This window comes from Argiope bruennichi, chromosome 7 (genome assembly GCF_947563725.1).
Source record: "Argiope bruennichi chromosome 7, qqArgBrue1.1, whole genome shotgun sequence".
In the NCBI taxonomy this organism is placed as follows: Eukaryota; Metazoa; Arthropoda; class Arachnida; order Araneae; family Araneidae; genus Argiope; species Argiope bruennichi.
In genome coordinates this window covers 107714437-107732684 of record NC_079157.1, presented here as the reverse complement: position 1 = coordinate 107732684, position 18248 = coordinate 107714437, and positions in this window count along the sequence as shown.

The window sequence follows — 18248 nt, the reverse complement described above, 5'->3', positions numbered from 1 at the left end:
ATATCTCATTACAAAATGAATACTCACAAAGTATTTTCAATAAACCAGTGATAACATAATAAAAGTGATCCGAACATAAATAGCTGGTTCTTTTACTTACAAAACGATTTCTTAAAACAAAAGTTATTGTGCAAAGTTACATTCCACAAGATGTGCAAAGTTACATTTTTAAATTAGAATAAAACAAATTATTTTATAACTTTTCAATTATTTTCAGAAACAAAACAAAACTACTTATCTAACCTTTGGATCGGCTCCACGTTTTGGCGCCACATTTTATAGTGAGTGTGTTGCGTTTTTCTAATGAATTGCCTGGTTTTAAATATAATATTTTTAATCTACACAAACACAACTACACTACAAAATTTACAAACATACATAGACAATTAGGTAAAAGTAAGCAGTATGGTGAAAAGATTCATACCCAAAGCATTCGGAATTAGCGCAAGGGTTGCGCATGCGAAATAGTCGACCTCAGGATGCAGATCTTCCGTTCAACTGCTTGTCTGTAAACGCCACAAAGGACTTCTGTAAAACGCCATAAGGGAGCGCTCTCTGCTCAAGGGGAAAAAGAGGTGCTACAAGTTAATAATCTTATATTTTTAAATCTACTATTTGTACAATAATAGTATCAATTACAGTGTTAAAAAATAACACCTAAATTCCTCTATCCCATTTTTTATAACTTCGTCTTCTGCTACTTTGGAATATAATCGTTTTCATTTTCGAATTCGTTTTTCAGGAAAATGTTTCGAAATGTTCAAATTACGTGCTAGCACTTTTGCTTCGTCTAAAAATGTGTTAAATTTTGGATTTCAGTTTTCATTTTAGCGACTAAATTGAAAGCCGAGTCAAATTGACAATATTGCAAATCATATTACTAAATATAAAATAAATAGCATTTCTTGTGCATCCAATAAACTTTTAGTTTCGCATGCCTCTGTATTATCGTTAAATAATATATAATTCTTAAATGAATTAAAATAAGTTCTTTTAGGTCAAAATCAAATCCCGCACATTATTATTATAAATCCTTTTAGAGCATTATAACTGTTCAAATTGTGCGTACACTGCTTTAACCGAATCTATTTTGGCTTCCCAACGAGTGTCACATAATGGTTTAAGAATAATGCTTAAATGCTTTTGTAGAATTTCCCATTTCGTAGATGCAGAAAATAAGTAATATGAACGTTGCAATATACCCCAAAATTTTTTTACAATATATACTGTTGGAAGCAACATGATAAATTAATAAATGAAAGGAGTGTGATATTCAAGGCACATAAATTGCATGCAGGTTTAGAGAAAGTATTCTAGACTGTACACCTTTATATTTCCCTTTCACATTGCTACTGTTACCGTATGCTTGCCCTCTACAATTCATATCTAAATCAAGCTCATTTAATCTTTCGAATCCAGTTTTTGCTAGTACTTCTACAATCACATACCTCAATAAATCCTAGAAATTACTCATTTATAGATAACCTTTTCTCTTCAAAATTTACGTACCTAAATAGTAATGAAGTTTGTTCCTTATGGGAAATATCAGGTGTACTATCCATTTGGATAATATAGTACATAGCAGCTTTTCTATCGTGTTTAATTTTGTTAAGAACTTCATTTCCTACCGCAGAAATAATTTGTTCTTGTGACCTATATGCTAAATGATGAACAATTTTATTTTTCGAATTTATTATTTTTTATATGATCCATTAAGGTTGTATTTACTTAATAATTTGATTAAACTTAAATAATTTCCATTATTAACATACTTATTATTTCGTGGGTTCCTCGAAGTGTAAAATTATTACACGCTAAAAATAGAATCACATCTAAAATTCTCTGAAATAATAATTTAAGTCGTGTCGTTTCCTTACTTATATTAAATTGATTTGTTTTATCAATAGTCGAACATAAATTTAGTTGTTCTAGTAATTCTTTCCAAGCAGTAAACGAATTAAAATGTAAACTAGAAAGCTCATTATCTTGGACTACAGTTGACAGCTTTCTCCAGTTATTATAACCATCTATAAATCGTACAGTTTGGTCATTTCCTCTTCTTTTGGAAAACAGTATACAACAAAAACAAAATACAGTCTTGCGTTTTTAAATCAATTAACCAACTCCGAAGTTGAGTTTCAACATTCGGCATTTTTTTAAAAACTAGTACGTAGTGTAAAATTATCTACCTTCAGCATTTCTGGCAAAAACTTTTTTGTGTTGTACAGGTGCAATTTTAACACAAAACATTCTAATTCATTTATACTTACATTAACATTCATTTATACTTCTTATTAAAATGTTTTTTTAAAGCCAGCTCTGTAGTTAGAAACAAAATGAAAATTAAAAAATGCCAGTTGAAGCCTTTTTTTTTTTTAAGTATTTTTTGAAGTCAGCGTACGACAATATATTGCATTATTTCAAAATTTATCAAAACTCATCCAATGAAGAATCTTTTTTATTCAATAAACTGCTTAAAAAATTTTAATTTAATTTTTTCTCAAAGGAAAGAAAGCATCTTCCCTTCCACTCCAACCTTTTTATAAAGACGTTAACGGAAAAATAAAATGATTCAACGACTCGAAGAAGCAATGATTATTGTTTTGGATTTCATAATAAAAATTGTTACAAAATTATAAACTAAAAAAAAAATGCATTCATTCAAACAAAAACTATTATCGCTGAAAAGCCATTTTTTTTTAAATCTTAAAAACTAGTAAAAATAATTTTTGTGCAATAATATGCTTTGATGTCATGATGAAAACATTAAAATTAAACTTTTACTTAAAATCTTGAAAAATTCGTTCTTAATGGGCTTTTAATAGCCAAGAATTAATTTCCCAAATTTCATATTCCTAATTACAATGGTTTAGACTGCGAGTTGGATGGTGTATATCAAAATGAATTATGCTGCAATCAGGACAAACCTTTATATATAAAAACAAATTTCTGTATAGGGAAAAATTCCTATAAGAGTTATAAAAAAAGGAAGAAAAGATCATTATAAAATGATAGTATCTAAACTCTGAAAAAAAAAGACAAAGAAAACCTTTTTTTTTTTTTTAATTTTAAGAATCAGATCTAACAATTGTTTTACCCCCCCCACCAGTAAAAATTAAAAATTGGCGAGTCCAATTGGTCCAACAAGCATTTTTTTTAATGTATGAGGACATAAAAAACAGAAAAAGAAATCGCAATTATTGAAAATTTTGACTTCAAGTTAAAATCTCATCATACTAAATTTTACATGATCAATTGATGTATTTACACACTGCAATTAATTACCATTCAGTGCAGTAAAAAAAAGCTCTTTAATTGGTCATTCAAGGAATTGCTTCAAAACAACGTATTAATGAGAATGGAGAACGATGTTCGAATGTGTAATGTGCTAAAGAAGTTTCAAGATAAGAATTTTTAGAGCAGCTTCTCAAATTTTCGATATATCTCTGATGCATCAAATACATCCTGCTGATTCTTTTTATTTTTTATTTATTTATTTTGTTGATCAGAGCAATCTGAGTATTTTTTTAACAATGCATACAAGGTTAAACTTACGATTACAACATAACTTAAATTCTTCGACATCTAAAACACTAAAAATCAAAGTTCAAATGTTTTAAAAGCGCAACAAGTATGACACAGTATTTCATACTCTCCGTTCTCAATAACTATTCCAGAATTTTTCATGAAGGGTAATGCATATTGTTGAAGAAAATGGGAGCCAAATTTTTTTTTTTTTATCTGTCTTGACATATCTAAAAAGGAATCTTCACAAACTATGCTTTCAAATTATGTATTGTGGAAATGTGTGGGAAAATAGAACAAAACAAAGGTCGTCTTTGCAAAGGTTAGAAAATTGAGCATTTTTTAATTAAACACTTTTAAGTTGCTAAAAAATGATTCTCAAATGCACGTATTTTTCATGATGCTAGGCACCCAATTTGCTGTAAATGAGCCGAAAAAACAACTTGGATAAATTATTCAAAGATAACAAATCACATTCTTTAAATTTTGGTTATATCTGCTCATAATAATCGTTAATACGAATGTCTATTTTAGTTCAACGGGACATTGATGCTTTACATTTAACTTAGAATTATCGAATGTAGCACATATATACCTTGGAGGATCTGAATTTCTGGAAATTATTTAAAATGAAGGAGAGTGGACATTTTCTAGGCGATAACAACAAGAACGTAATTTTTGCCTCACTTTAAATTCAAACATTTATCTTTTCTATAAAATTAACTGAATTGACATTTAACTTAATTTCCTCATAAAACCTAATTTAAAAATATTTTTAAGCATAATTCGTACAATAAATTTTGTTGCAAAGAAACTGGAATAGTTTTCATTGTAGATAACGATATTACATTCCATGTATTGTTGAAAGCTGGAAAATAAAGATTCTGCTCATACTTTTTATATTCTTTGGTAAAATTATAAATTTTACTTCCATTTCTCATTTCATCAAATTTTTTGAACTAATATCCCCTTAAAATATTAGGAAATTAGTAAGTTGCAATTCCTAATTTTTTATTGAGATATTATAATCCAAACAATAAACTATTCAATATAAAATGTGATATATTTTAATCTTGGAATTAATGGCATATACTGTATGAACATTAGGTAATTGAATCAGCTCTACTAGAAAACCATAATTCGATGTTATGGACAATAAAATATTAAAATTTGATTCCAGGGGAACATGTTCATGCACAAACAGAATAAGTGCAAGGTTTCATTGATAACATGGTTTAACCCCAGATAAGTAATCTTAAGAAACTGCTTACTTAAACTTAAATTACTCACTGTATGACTAAGAAGTACAAAATTTTTGAAATACTTGATTCATTAAAAATTAGTGTTTTTCACAAAATAACAATTTATGAACTTATAAAATAGTCAAAGCATAAATTCACAATTCTATGGATTCATTTCCAGTTAAGAGAATACATGATCATGCAGAAAACAAACTAATGAACTCATTGAAAAAACTAATAAACTTATCTGAGAGATACGGGATGTATCTGGTATTGTACATTCCATGCGAGGCAGTATATTTTCAAATTGATCAGGTTGATCAAGATTTCAAGATTCAGGTTGAACCCTTTTCGTAAAGGTACAGACGACCGTCTTTTTACCTAAAACAAAACTGAGCCATGTGTGCAATTCACAAGCTGCATGGTCCCGCATACAGGGCGCCAATTTATAGATATTAGTCAAGTAATAATTTGAAAGAAATTTTAATTAACCTATTCTATAAAATTACATTCCTTAAGTAAACATGAGTTCCTCACATGCAAGCAAGGGAACCGCACACAGACTGAAGAAAAACTCCGGAAATACTCTGTTTCCGATGTCAGGGGTTGCCAGAATGTTTGCTTAAGACAGAGATCTGTCATCCCATCCGGTGATGCATTACAGTTCTGGTGCTACATATTCTATATAATTTTAAGAATGGCAGTAATCCTACAGTGAAATAGTGATTGATTTGCTTTATGTAAAATAAAATAAGAAAATAAACACAAAATGAGACACAAATTTGGGATGAGCCTATTTTATTTTGAGGGTTGATGGATTTAAAACGAGATTAGAATTAATTAAATACTATTGAACGCGCCTATTGAAAGTATTCAAAGTCAGATATTATGAAGCAACGAAATCAGGATTAAGATGATGGATACAATTGTAACATTTCAGTATATTCAGTATTCAGCAGAGTTCGATGAAATTCATTCTTCACATACAGCAAAGTGTTCTGATGCAACGCAGTAAAAATGTTCTGATCGAGATGTTCTATGCAATTTCGTATTTCAGCTGTCTAGGTCTTTAAACAACGTCTCCTCTTAAGTCCATGAAGGTAATTCCTTAAAGGAATATTATAAAGTCATAAATCGGGTAAGCGTATGCGGTCAAAAAGTCAAATTCGGGTACAAAAAAGTCCATCATCAGGAAAATAAGCACAAGTATATACAAAGCAATAAAAAAGTTCCGCAGTGTAAATATATATAAATAAAAACAACACAAAATATATACAAAAATCTACATACACTATTTACATGTTTCGTCTACACAACTTCATTTCTTTTGGCGTTTGAGAAATTCTTATCCCTGCTCAGTATTTGGTGGATTGGTTTGGACAGCAAAATTGGTGGCTTGAACAAGTTGGGAATTTCTAGATTATAAGATAGACAGGTTGCTATTGCAAATAAATTCGAAGATGTTTTTTTTATAGCTGCTACATCTTTTATAGCTTCAGGAAATATTGGTGAATGTTGCTGAAGAGAATTTCAAATGATGATAATTTTCATTTGGCAGTTTTTTTAGAAAGTTTGAAGATCTTCTTATAGCTACATTAGTAAATGTTGAAAAATGTCTTTTGACTTTAAACCAGAAGAATTGAGGAACCTTGACCTTGAAGAACCTTGAGATTTGAAATTATTCTAGGATTCCTTTTGTAGGTCGCTATTGTAGAAGTGTCACTGGTATTTTCATGGCTGTAATTAGTTTAAGTTGAAAAACGCCTGGTGTTTAATAACCCACTCTGCACAAGCAAAATTCCAATCTGGATCAACGACTTCAATATCAGCAAGAGGATCTGCATATGTTAGATACTCGTAGAATGGATTTATGAAGGGATGCAGGGTGAATGCAGGGACAGGCGGTTTTGGCATATTTGCCGCTTCATCTATGGTTGAATTCGAATCAATATCTTTCACATTATATTGTTGCATTGCCTCATCCATCGAAGTAGATGCATCAATTTCGTAACTTGTTGCTATTTGACATCCACTATGAGTTTTATTTAGTTCTTTCATCAGAAAGTTTTTTTAAAATCATAATAAATGGGAAAAAATATATACATGCAAACCAATCATTCAACCAAAAGACTCTGTAATAACACCAAAGGAAGGTGAATATTGTGGCAAATTCCAATATACCCATTTTCGAACTTTCTTCGATATAAATCAGTTTTCAGTAACGCTCAAAATAACACTCACCAACTCAAGTTCAAGCGTAGAAATGCACAAGTTAACAGTGATATGATTATATTGATTTCACTGTTTAAAAGTAGATTGTTATTGTGAACAATAATAAACAATTTATTGGAGCTGTCATTGTTAAATTTTATCACAAAACAATTCAAATTATTCTGTTTTAAGCATTATTTATTTTTATAATATTGAAGAATATTGTAGATTTATATTGTTTAAAACTGCATTTATTTAGCTTCAATGTTCTTTAATTTCTTTTAAATATATTTTATATAGTATTACGTTAATATAATAATATTTTGCTTTATAATTTACCCCTGCAATTAGCGAAAGGGAAAAAAAGTGTCGTGCACAGTTTCGTTTATGATTGTGCTTTAAAGGATTACTTTTGCAAGAAATTTTTACTACTTAATAATTTTATTTCAAATTAGTTATTCCAATTTTAAAAAAAAATTAATTTTGTACAAGCTTAGAATTTTTAAAATTCCTATTAGAAGAGCGCACATATATAATAAACAAGAAAATTAAAATAAATATAATTTAGCTATATAAAATCTATGCTAATGATTAGAATATAATAAATAAACACATGGCATAATCTGAAGGACAAATACGACATTACAAACTTTGTTAAACACAATGGCTTAGCTTCTCTAGGAGCTCAAAAGATGAATTCTGTGTAACAGAACATGGAATTATAGAGGGCATGTATTATATTTAGTAAATTTATGCAACTACAATTTAATGAAAATAATTTATTTTCTACTTTTATAATAGATTATTTCATATTCTTCTAGTAATTTGTTGAATCGGCTGCATTATTCGTATAGAATAGACATTCAGTAAGTATCGGCATTTTTTTCTTTTTATTTAACCAAAAATAATAATGTTAAATTTATTTTACAATTGATTAAAAATTATTTATTACGCTGCAAGAAGAATGGTCTTAATCACCTTATATGGTCTTTTTATCACCTTATAAAGGGAATTTATACGAAAGCCTATTGTATATTACATCATAAATATATATTTATCCGCTTTTATCCATTTGCGTATAGTACACTCCCGATTATCCGCGGAATTGGGTGGCGCGGCCGCCGCGGATAACAAAAATCGCGGATAATCCGAAAAAAGCTAAAAACGGGTAAAGCAAAAGAGAAAACAGTCATTCCAACTTTGAAAAATCGTTTTATGTACAATAAAACGTAAAATAAACTGCAGGAAATGTTTAACTAACGCTTGATATTTTAGTATATCACTCAAAACTAACCTAAAATGCATTTTGTTAAGGAAAACAGGAAAGTGCTTTATACTTACGAGAGGCGTCAAGGATACACAGAAAAATTAATACATATGTACTGTTTTAACACTGTAATGTATTATGTAATTACAAAAGCATAACTGTAAGACTGCACCTTTTTGAAGAAATCAGTCAAAAAAAAAAAAAAAAAAACTTGGCGCGGTAGGCACGGATAATCGGGAGTCTACTGTATTTTGTTTTCAAACAACTAAATACTTTACTGACACTGTCCTTTATTTTTATGAAATTTTATTTAACTCAATTTGTTTCACGATTGTAACGACAAAGTTTTGCAAATGACGTTTCACTAACTTCCCAATATACCAGAAAATGAAATTTGTACTTTTGTGTATTACTGATAAGAATTTACCATTTTATTGTTTTCAGAGTTTCCTTATCATTTAATCATTCATTAAAATACATTTTCTTTTCTTATCAGTGGTTTCACTTGGTGGTGCGTATGGGAAGAATGGATATCAAGTATAAATAAAAATATGATTAAAATAAAAAGTAATTAAGATTGTTAAAATAAACATTTAGAATTCTAATTTCACTTCATCTTTTCCCTTCTTAAAACTAAATGCTTTACATGCACCTATTTTTATTTTTAAATTGAGCATTTCGGTTAACAAAATTAAATAACGATTTTATTTAAAAAATAATATTGATAAAATAAATAAATTTGCATTAAATTTAGTTTTATTTACCAAAACGATAATAATTACTCTTTAAATGTACCTCGCAAATCAAATTAATTTAATTCATCAAACTTTAATTTTATCTAACAAGTAATAACTACCACTCTTTTAACAGATTTGATAAATCAAATTTATTCTGATTACCAACAGAGCTGCCGTTCTAAGTAACTTTCGAGAAAAGCCATTTGTCAGAAAGTGAGCAATTTACAGAACTTATTACCTGACATCCATCCCACCAGTAGAGCGCTGAGCGAACCCTTCTTCTCCTCGGAAATCCACAAGGGTTCGTGGGACAGTAGCTGCATCACTAGGGCCCATTAGGAAGTAGTCGCCGAAATAAAAATCGTACATCATGTTCTGTACAAAGCTATGGCTCTCTGCGTACAGTCCTGGAAGAGGAGGAAGAAAAGTTAATGTGAAATGGAGGATCATAACGAGAAAGTACACTTGTTGAAGATTTTATTACCCTTTTAAAATACTTACTTGGGATACTGAGATGGAAATCTAGTTTCAAGACTTTTAAATTGGAACACTTAAGTAACTTAAATTGATTGGGAGATGTACTTTATTATGTTTCTGGAAATTTACGTATTATATCATGAATAATGATGTAATAGGTAATGATTAATGATGTTATACATAATGCATAGACAGAGTTGGAAATGTGAGGTTTATTAAACACACTTGATATAATTAAAATTCGTCTATACAGAAGGTTGTAGGTTCTATGGCACAAGACGAAACGTGATTTCATTAATATGTAATACGAATGATGCGCTGTAAAAATTGAAAAAATAATTACAGTATTCTTCAACACGTTGCACTGCGCCAATATTTAAGATTATTGTGATTCGATGTTAAGTAAGTCAAGGTAAACACTTAAGTAACTTAAATTGTATAGGAAGTGTACTTTATGATGCTTGTTGTTGGAAATATACGTATAATTAAGGTTATTAATGATGTTCTGCAGAGTTGGAAATGTCAGTTTTATTATACATGGTTGACATAATTAAAATCTGTTCAGGAAGCTTTAGGTTCTATGGCTCATAAAGAAACATAATTTCAATAACAAATAATGCGAATGATGTCGGGAAAAATTAGTTAGAATTTTCCTAGAATCGGGAAAAATTACTCTAAAAATCAGGAAAAAATTAGTTAGAATTTCAATCAACAAGTGGCGCTGCACCAATATTTAAAAATCATGCTTCCTGATACGTTATTAAGTAAATCAAGATAAATCTTTATGTAATGTGGTGGTTTGGTATGATGCGAGGATAGAACCTGGGATCTTGTGGTTCGCAGCCCAATAACATGACCACAATACAAAAGCAATCGCTCGTGCAGGGTAGTTGTTAATTGGATTATAAGCTATTCACTACAGTAACATAAATTGTATGCGAAATGTATTTTATTATTGTAGGACTCAGAAATCACTACTATTTTAGAACGCACATTTAATTACATTTAGGACGATTAGGACATTTAGGATATATATACATTAACATAAAAGAATTGAACATTCAGTAGATTTCGTCGAATACGTCGCGTCTCATCTCGTCTTTACTCTCGTCCAGATCCGTCTGATCTGACACGTCTTCACTCTCGTCCAGATCCGTCTGATCTGCCCTCCGTCTAACCAGCTTCAACTCCGTCTAACAACCAGCAGATGGCGCTCGCCAACAGGCGCTCGTCACTACATTCGGCGATCCTGACGTCTCTTTCGTCCTCGAAAGTTAAAGTAGAAAAATCTGAAAGAATAAAAAAAAGAAAACAGTATCTGGATAAAACAATAAACATTTTTTTTTTTTTTTAGTCTGAAGACCATGCTTTCATGAAATCAGCTGCTGTTGAAGTTGTATTTGGTCCGTCATGACATCCAACTTTTTCAATGTCATACCGATCCTTAGGTTTAACCTTGACAATCCGATACGGTCCATGAAACTTTGGTCTTAGTTTGAGTCCAGTTCCAAACTGCGTCCGTTGTATGGCCACTAATTCACCAAGTTTGTAGATGCGCGCCACTTTTCTTCGTTTGTTGAAACTTTTCCGATTCTCTTCTTGCATCTTCAAAATGTTTTCCCTTGCTTCTTCTCTCATATTATTTCGATCTTCCATCATTGCTTTTGTGTATTCTTCTTCCAATATTTCCTTTAAATGTAAATCAGTTGTATCTTTTAATTTTACACCAGTTAAAAGCTCAAACGGGGTAAACTTTGTACTCCTCGAAACAGTACTATTGATAATTTTTTGCACTGATACAACATGTTTATACCATTTGGTAGGGTCTGTTATTGAGAGTTTTGATAGAATGGGTATTAAAATTTTATGCATTATTTCAATTTGCCCATTTCCGCGAGGAATTCCAGTGCTAATTTTGAAATGTTCAATGTTTTCATCCTGACAGTATGTTTCAAATTCTTTTGAGGTAAAAGCTGAACCTCTGTCTGTTATTATTCTTGTCGGATTTCCAAAAGTATATTGTTGAAGCTTAAGTTTAGTTATTGCATCCTGAGTAGATGTTGATTTAACCGGATACAACCAGACAAATTTTGTAAAAGCGTCGACTATTGAAAAAATATGCTGATAATTCTTATTTGTAGAAGGCATAGGGCCAATGAAATCTATGTGATATGTACTTAAAGGCAAATTTTCTTTTGGGATGGGGTTAAGGAAACCTTCACCTTTCCCACGTTTCTTATTACAAAGAATACACTCCACGCAATTGGCAATCACACTTTCTATTTTTGACCTCAACTTTGGTATGTAAAATTCCTGTTTTAAAATTTCTTCCGTCTTAGCCACAGCGTAATGTCCTTTATTGTGAATTTCTCGAATAATTTTCTTTGTAATGCTTCTGGGACTATGAGCAATTCTCTACCATTATCGTATTTGTATAAAACTCCATTTCTCACAATGTGTTCTTGTTTATCTATCAAAGCTTTTAATTTCTTAAGGAATTCGTCCTGATTTTGAGCATTGGCTATTTTAGTGGTCACTTCACTATATGAACGAGTAACAACAAGTACTGCGTTTCGACTAAGAGAATCTACGTGTGCCATTTGTTTTCCTGATCTGTGAACAATTTGGTAATCAAATTCCTCTAACTGTAAAGCCCATCTTGCAACTTTTGGTGTAAAATCTCTTTTACTCATAGTTTGTTGAAAAGCGGAACAATCAGTCACAATTTTAAATTTAGAACCCAGTAAATAATGTCTAAATTTTTTTAACGCTTCGATTACAGCCAAAACTTCTAATTCATAGCTACTATATTTTTCTTGTTGTGGAGATGTTTTTCGACTAAAATAATGAATAGGATAAAACTTATTGTCGGTTCCCTGTTGCAGCAGCACTGCTCCGAATCCCTGACTGCTAGCATCTGTATGGAGTTCTAAAACTGATCCCTGTTGATAGAGATGCAAAATTGGCTCCTGAGTTAAAATATCTTTAAGTTTTTGAAAAGCTTCCTTTTGTTCAGATTCAAACTTAAATGCAATGTCTTTTCTTAGTAGATCACTAAGAGGTTTTGCGATTTTTGAATAGTGGGGTATAAATTTCCGAAAATAACTAGTAAGGCCTAAAAAGCTTTGTACTTGTTTAACAGTTTGTGGTTGTGGAAATTTTTTTACAGCTACCGTTTTAGATACAGAGGGCTGTATAGTTCCATTTTGGATTCTATAGCCTAAAAATTCTATTTGTGGTTTTAAAAACTGACACTTCTTAAAATTAAACTCCAAACCGTACTCTGATGCAACCTGCAGAACACGTTGTAATTTTTCTAGCCCTTCTTCCTCGGTTTTGGATGGTATAATAATGTCGTCCATATAAATCAGTACAGTTCCATCTAGCATCAAATTCCTGAATATCACATTAATGTAACGCTGAAATACACTCGGACTATTGGAAAGTCCAAATGGTACTTTAAGAAATTCCCACTGGCCATGATGTGTTACAAAAAACGTAAATTTTGTGCTATCTTTCTCTACGTCTACATGAAAAAATCCGTTTTTCAAGTCCAAAGTAGTAAATATTTTTGATTGCTCAAGTTTGTCTAGCAAATCTTCTATGAGGAGTAAAGGGTACCGATCTTTAATCATCTTTTTATTTAGCTTACGATAATCAATGCATAACCTATAACTGTCATCCTTCTTCTTGCTTAAAACTACGTTGAAAGAGTAATTTGAACAACTGGGTTTTATTATCCCTTCCTGTAACCATTTATCAATCTGAGTTTCAACGAATTTTTGTTCTTTAAAAGGTAGCCTTCGAGGGTTATGACTAATCGGAATATCATCGCTCAATATTATTTTCATTTGCAAATCCGTACTTTTTGTTTTGTTTGGCGAATACTTATTTAAAAGACGATTTATTTCCTGTCTCAACGGTTTTTTTACATGACTCATGTCGATTTCATCATAGTTTATCGAATCCGTTAAATGAATGAAGTATGGGAGAGGATGTGTATTTATTTTATTGCCAGTCTCAGCAAAAATAGGTGCCTGACTGTCTCTTTTCAGCTCCGAGGAACGTAGTGATACGACCTTGACCTCGTTTCTCACCAGCCGGGTGTAATTCATTTGGGCTCTTTTTTCATGAATGATAATTTGATTTTCTTGAAATGAAAAGCTTAGATTATTTAATACGTCCATGCCAATGATTATTTCGTTCGGCATTATTTCTAACACATACACATTAGTTGATATTACATATTCATCAATTAATATATCACAATAAAAAAAAACCTAGAGGAGTAATGCTATCTCCACTTATACCAGCTAATTTAACATTATCAGTCGTTAAATTAGGTTTACCAATTTTCAAATAAAAATCATAATTAATCATAGAAATATCACTTCCAGTATCAATTAATGCATCACAATTTACATTATTTCAACATTTTTACTAAGCTTATTTACAGTTTTTGGAGAGTTACGAGTATATACTTTATTAGAGAGAGACACTTTAAAATCTCTTTGCGGGCAGTTACTGGCTTTGTGGCCAAAGCTACCACATTGAAAACATTTCAATCCTTTGTTTTTAAACTTGCAATATAATTGATTTATGGCCAGCTTCATTGCAATTAAAACATTTATTATTACTCTTGTTATAGTAATTATCATCAGCATAATTCTTTTGAGCACGAACGAACGGCAATGGTGAATTTTTAGCTTCTTTCGCGATATCAAATTTACTTCTGTTTTCGGAAACACGCCAATTTCTGTTTGTTTCCTTTTTAAGGTGACTTCGTGCAGCTTCATATTCGTCCAGTTTATTAACCAAATCTTCTACTTTCTTTATTTTGGGCAAATCGTCGAGAAAATGATCGCGCACGTCATTTGGTATTTTACTCTTTAACTGGTCAACGACCATTAGCTGCTTTAAATCTTCAAAATCGGTTATTTCTAAACAATTTATCCATTCCTCAAAAAAGTTATTCAGTTCAAAACCGAAATCCCGCCATGATGAAGAAGAATCTCGTTTGTGAGTAAAGAACTTCTGCCTGAGTTGCTCAAAAGTTAATTTAAATCTTTTAAGCAACAGTTTTTTTATGTAATCATAGTCATTAGCTGATGGATCAGGTTCGCGAGCAATTAAATTGACTATATCCAATGGTAATAACCCGAGTAAATAAGAAATCCAGTTTTCTTTTGCAATGTTAGCCCTACTTATTTGTTTCTCAAATAACGAAAGGTAAACACTTATGTCTCCGCTATTATCATAATTCTTTAGCAATTTTAATATATCAGTCTTAGGCATATCTGATACAGTTAAAGTATTTTCTCTACTTTTTAACTCAAGTTCTAACTTTTTTAAAGTATATTCACGCTCATTCTTTTCGGCTTCTGCCTTAGCCTTTTCGGCTTTGGCCTTTTCAGCATCTAACCTTTCGCGCTCCTGAGTGATAGTTAAAAGTAAGTCTTTTACGAACTCTTCGTCATAGTCTTTCGACTCTGTTATCATTGTAACTAACTGTCGCACTTTGGCATCCTGTGGTGCCGTTAGTTCTAATTCGTCTACTAAAGTTAGTAAGTCGCTCTTTCGCGCTCGTGTAAGAAATGCCATACTTGAGAATAAATCGAAATTGTACTCACAATTTCTTCAACGTCGATCCACACTGCGTCAGTCCACAAGGAGTTGGTATCCAAAAGGTTTATTGTAGCACGTCAAATTGCTCTACGTCAAATTTCACTCCTGTTTGGCTCTTCTTTCGTCTATGTGCCGGTCTTCATTAATATCTCGGCCGAACCCCCATATTTGTAGGACTCAGAAATCACTACTATTTTAGAACGCACATTTAATTACATTTAGGACGATTAGGACATTTAGGATATATATACATTAACATAAAAGAATTGAACATTCAGTAGATTTCGTCGAATACGTCGCGTCTCATCTCGTCTTTACTCTCGTCCAGATCCGTCTGATCTGCCCTCCGTCTAACCAGCGTCAACTCCGTCTAACAACCAGCAGATGGCGCTCGCCAACAGGTGCTCGTCACTACATTATGCTTGTTGCTGAAAATATACGTATTTATATAATTATTAATGATGTTCTGCAGAATGCGTAGGCCGAGTTGGAAATATCAGTTTTATTAAACAAGTTTTACATAATTAAAATCTGTTCTGAAGGCTCTTGGTTGTCTGACATGAACTAAACATGATTTCACTAACACGAATGATTCACTGCAAAAATAGAAAAAAATAATTAAAATTTTCATCAACAAGTGGCGCTGCACCAATATTTAAAAACAATATTTCCAGATTGGATGTTAAGTAAATCAAGAGAAAGGTTTAGTGACTTAAATTGAATGGGAGGTGTGCTTTATTATGCTTGCTGTTGGAAATATAAGAATTATTATCGTTATTAATGATCTACAGAATGCCTAGATCGATCTGGAAATATCAGTTTTGTTAAACAAGGTTGACATAATTAAAGTCTGTTGAGAAGGCTTTAGGTTATGGCTCATAACGAAATATGATTTCACTAAGATGCGGAGATGGTAGAATTAACGGAGCACCCGCCTTGCGTAGCAAGGCTATCTCCAAGATCTTGGTTACGTACAAGCCTGGCGACCTATAATGCCCTGAACTTTGAGCATTACTGGCGAGCTGCCAATACACTAAGATGCAATATGAATGAAGCGCTATAAAAAAGTATTTACAGTTTTTATTAACAGATGGCGCTGCGTTAATATTTAAAATCATGTTTCTAGTTTCGATGTTAAGTAAATCAAGATAAACACTTAAGGCGCTTAATGGCAGGAATACTTTATTAGGTTTGTTCCTGGAAATATACGTACTATTATCATTACTATTGATATTCAACAAAATGTGTAGACCGAGATGGAAACATCAGCTTTATTATGCATTATTGAATTAATTAACGTCAGTTCTGAAAGCTTTAGGTTCTATGGCTCATAAAGAAACATGATTTTTCTAATATGTAATACTAACGATGAGGTCTGTAAAAATCGGAAAAATAGTTAAAATGTTCATCAATAGATAGCGTTGCGCTAATATTTAAAATGATATTTTCTGATTCATAATTAAGTAAATCAAAGAAAATGTTTTTCCTTGTTGTAAGGTTTAAATTTGGTTAATTCAGTAAAATCGAGAGCTTGAACTATATCTTCATACAATACAGAAGACATGTATCTCTGTAATAACAAATAATCGAAAAGATGCGCAATGCAACGTTACCCATTATTTTCAATCATTTTTAAAACTGTATTTTCTACTCTACGCCTTTAATTGTTCTTCGTAATTGAGCGAATATGAAGCGTCCTTCAGGTCAAATTTCGTCTGACATTTGTCTTTTAAACAACAGCCTTTCAAATTGGAAACTTGACTTTGGAATTAAAAAAAGAAATGTTGTAATATCACATTACTTTTTCTTTTTGTACTGTTTCCCATGAGTGTTCAACTTAAATCTCCCTGGATATTGATGCAATTCCATCCAATGATGAATTTTCATACTTTTTTCTATTTTTTAGTGCGTCAATTTTATTACATGTTATTGAAATTATGCGCTTGTCTTAAAAAGTAGAAAATATGAATATTCTAATCATAATCTACTTCTTTTAGCTCAGCAAAAATCTAATTCTTCCTAGTACATTATCTTTCAAAAGTGCAGCTGCTTTTAACGTCCAAATGCAGGATGTTTTTTTTAAACTGACGGTACTCAGAGAACTCTGTAGCTTGAACTATCAGCCGCAAAGCCACCAAATTTTGTACGGGGACTATTGACAAAATGGGAAAAAGGAATCCGCCAAAAAAATATTTAGTTCCAAAAGTTGCCGATAGGGGGAAATGTGGCGCTTTACTCTTTAAGACAGCTAAAATTTTGCATAAAACACCGGGTAAAATTGCAAAATCCCGATTACGTAGTCGACACAAGCGCCAGTATTTTGACTTATAAAAAAGAAGCGGGCATTGAAAATCATTTCAAGTATCAGTTGATTTGTAAAATGCGTCTCACTTTAGCACAACGTGTATAACTTGTGAAGCTCTTATCTTAATCAATCCAATGCAGCGGCCGCTCTTCGCGAATTTAGAAGTCGAAACAATTTACGTTAAGGACCTCTATCAATTAATGCAGTGAAAGCAACGATTAAAAAAATTTGAAAAAACATGCTCTCGAAACTCGGCCTGGTAGAGAACGGAAACCGGTATCGGAGGATACGATCACAAGTGTTGCGACTGCAATCGTTGAAAGAAATCAGACGAGCACTGCTGGTAACAGCAGCACACGTGGAGTTGCCCGACAACTGGATGTTAGTGCTTCAATAGTATGGAAAGTTTTAAGAAAAATTCTTCAATTTTATCCATGTAAAATTAGCCTTTTGCATGAATTAAAACCTACAGATTACGATCTTCCATTAACCTTTGCCCTGACATTTCTTGTCAGGATGGAGGTAGACGAGGCTTGGCTTAGCACAGTTTTCTGGAGTGATGAGGCCCATTTTTATTTTAATGAACTGTTAACTCTCAGAATTCTAGAATTTGGGCATCTGAATAACCCCATGCATTTCAAGAAATTCCACTCCATTCTCAAAAAGTAATAGTTTGGTGAGTTTTACAACAGATTTTATCACCGGAGCATATTTTTTTGAGACTATTACCCAAGCAGGACCGCAAACCTGTTTTGTAAACGCTCAGATATCACGATATGCTGAGTACATTTGTTATCCCACAACTTCAGCACAGGAAATGCTTAGATAAAATTGTCTTTATGCAGGATGAAGCACCACCA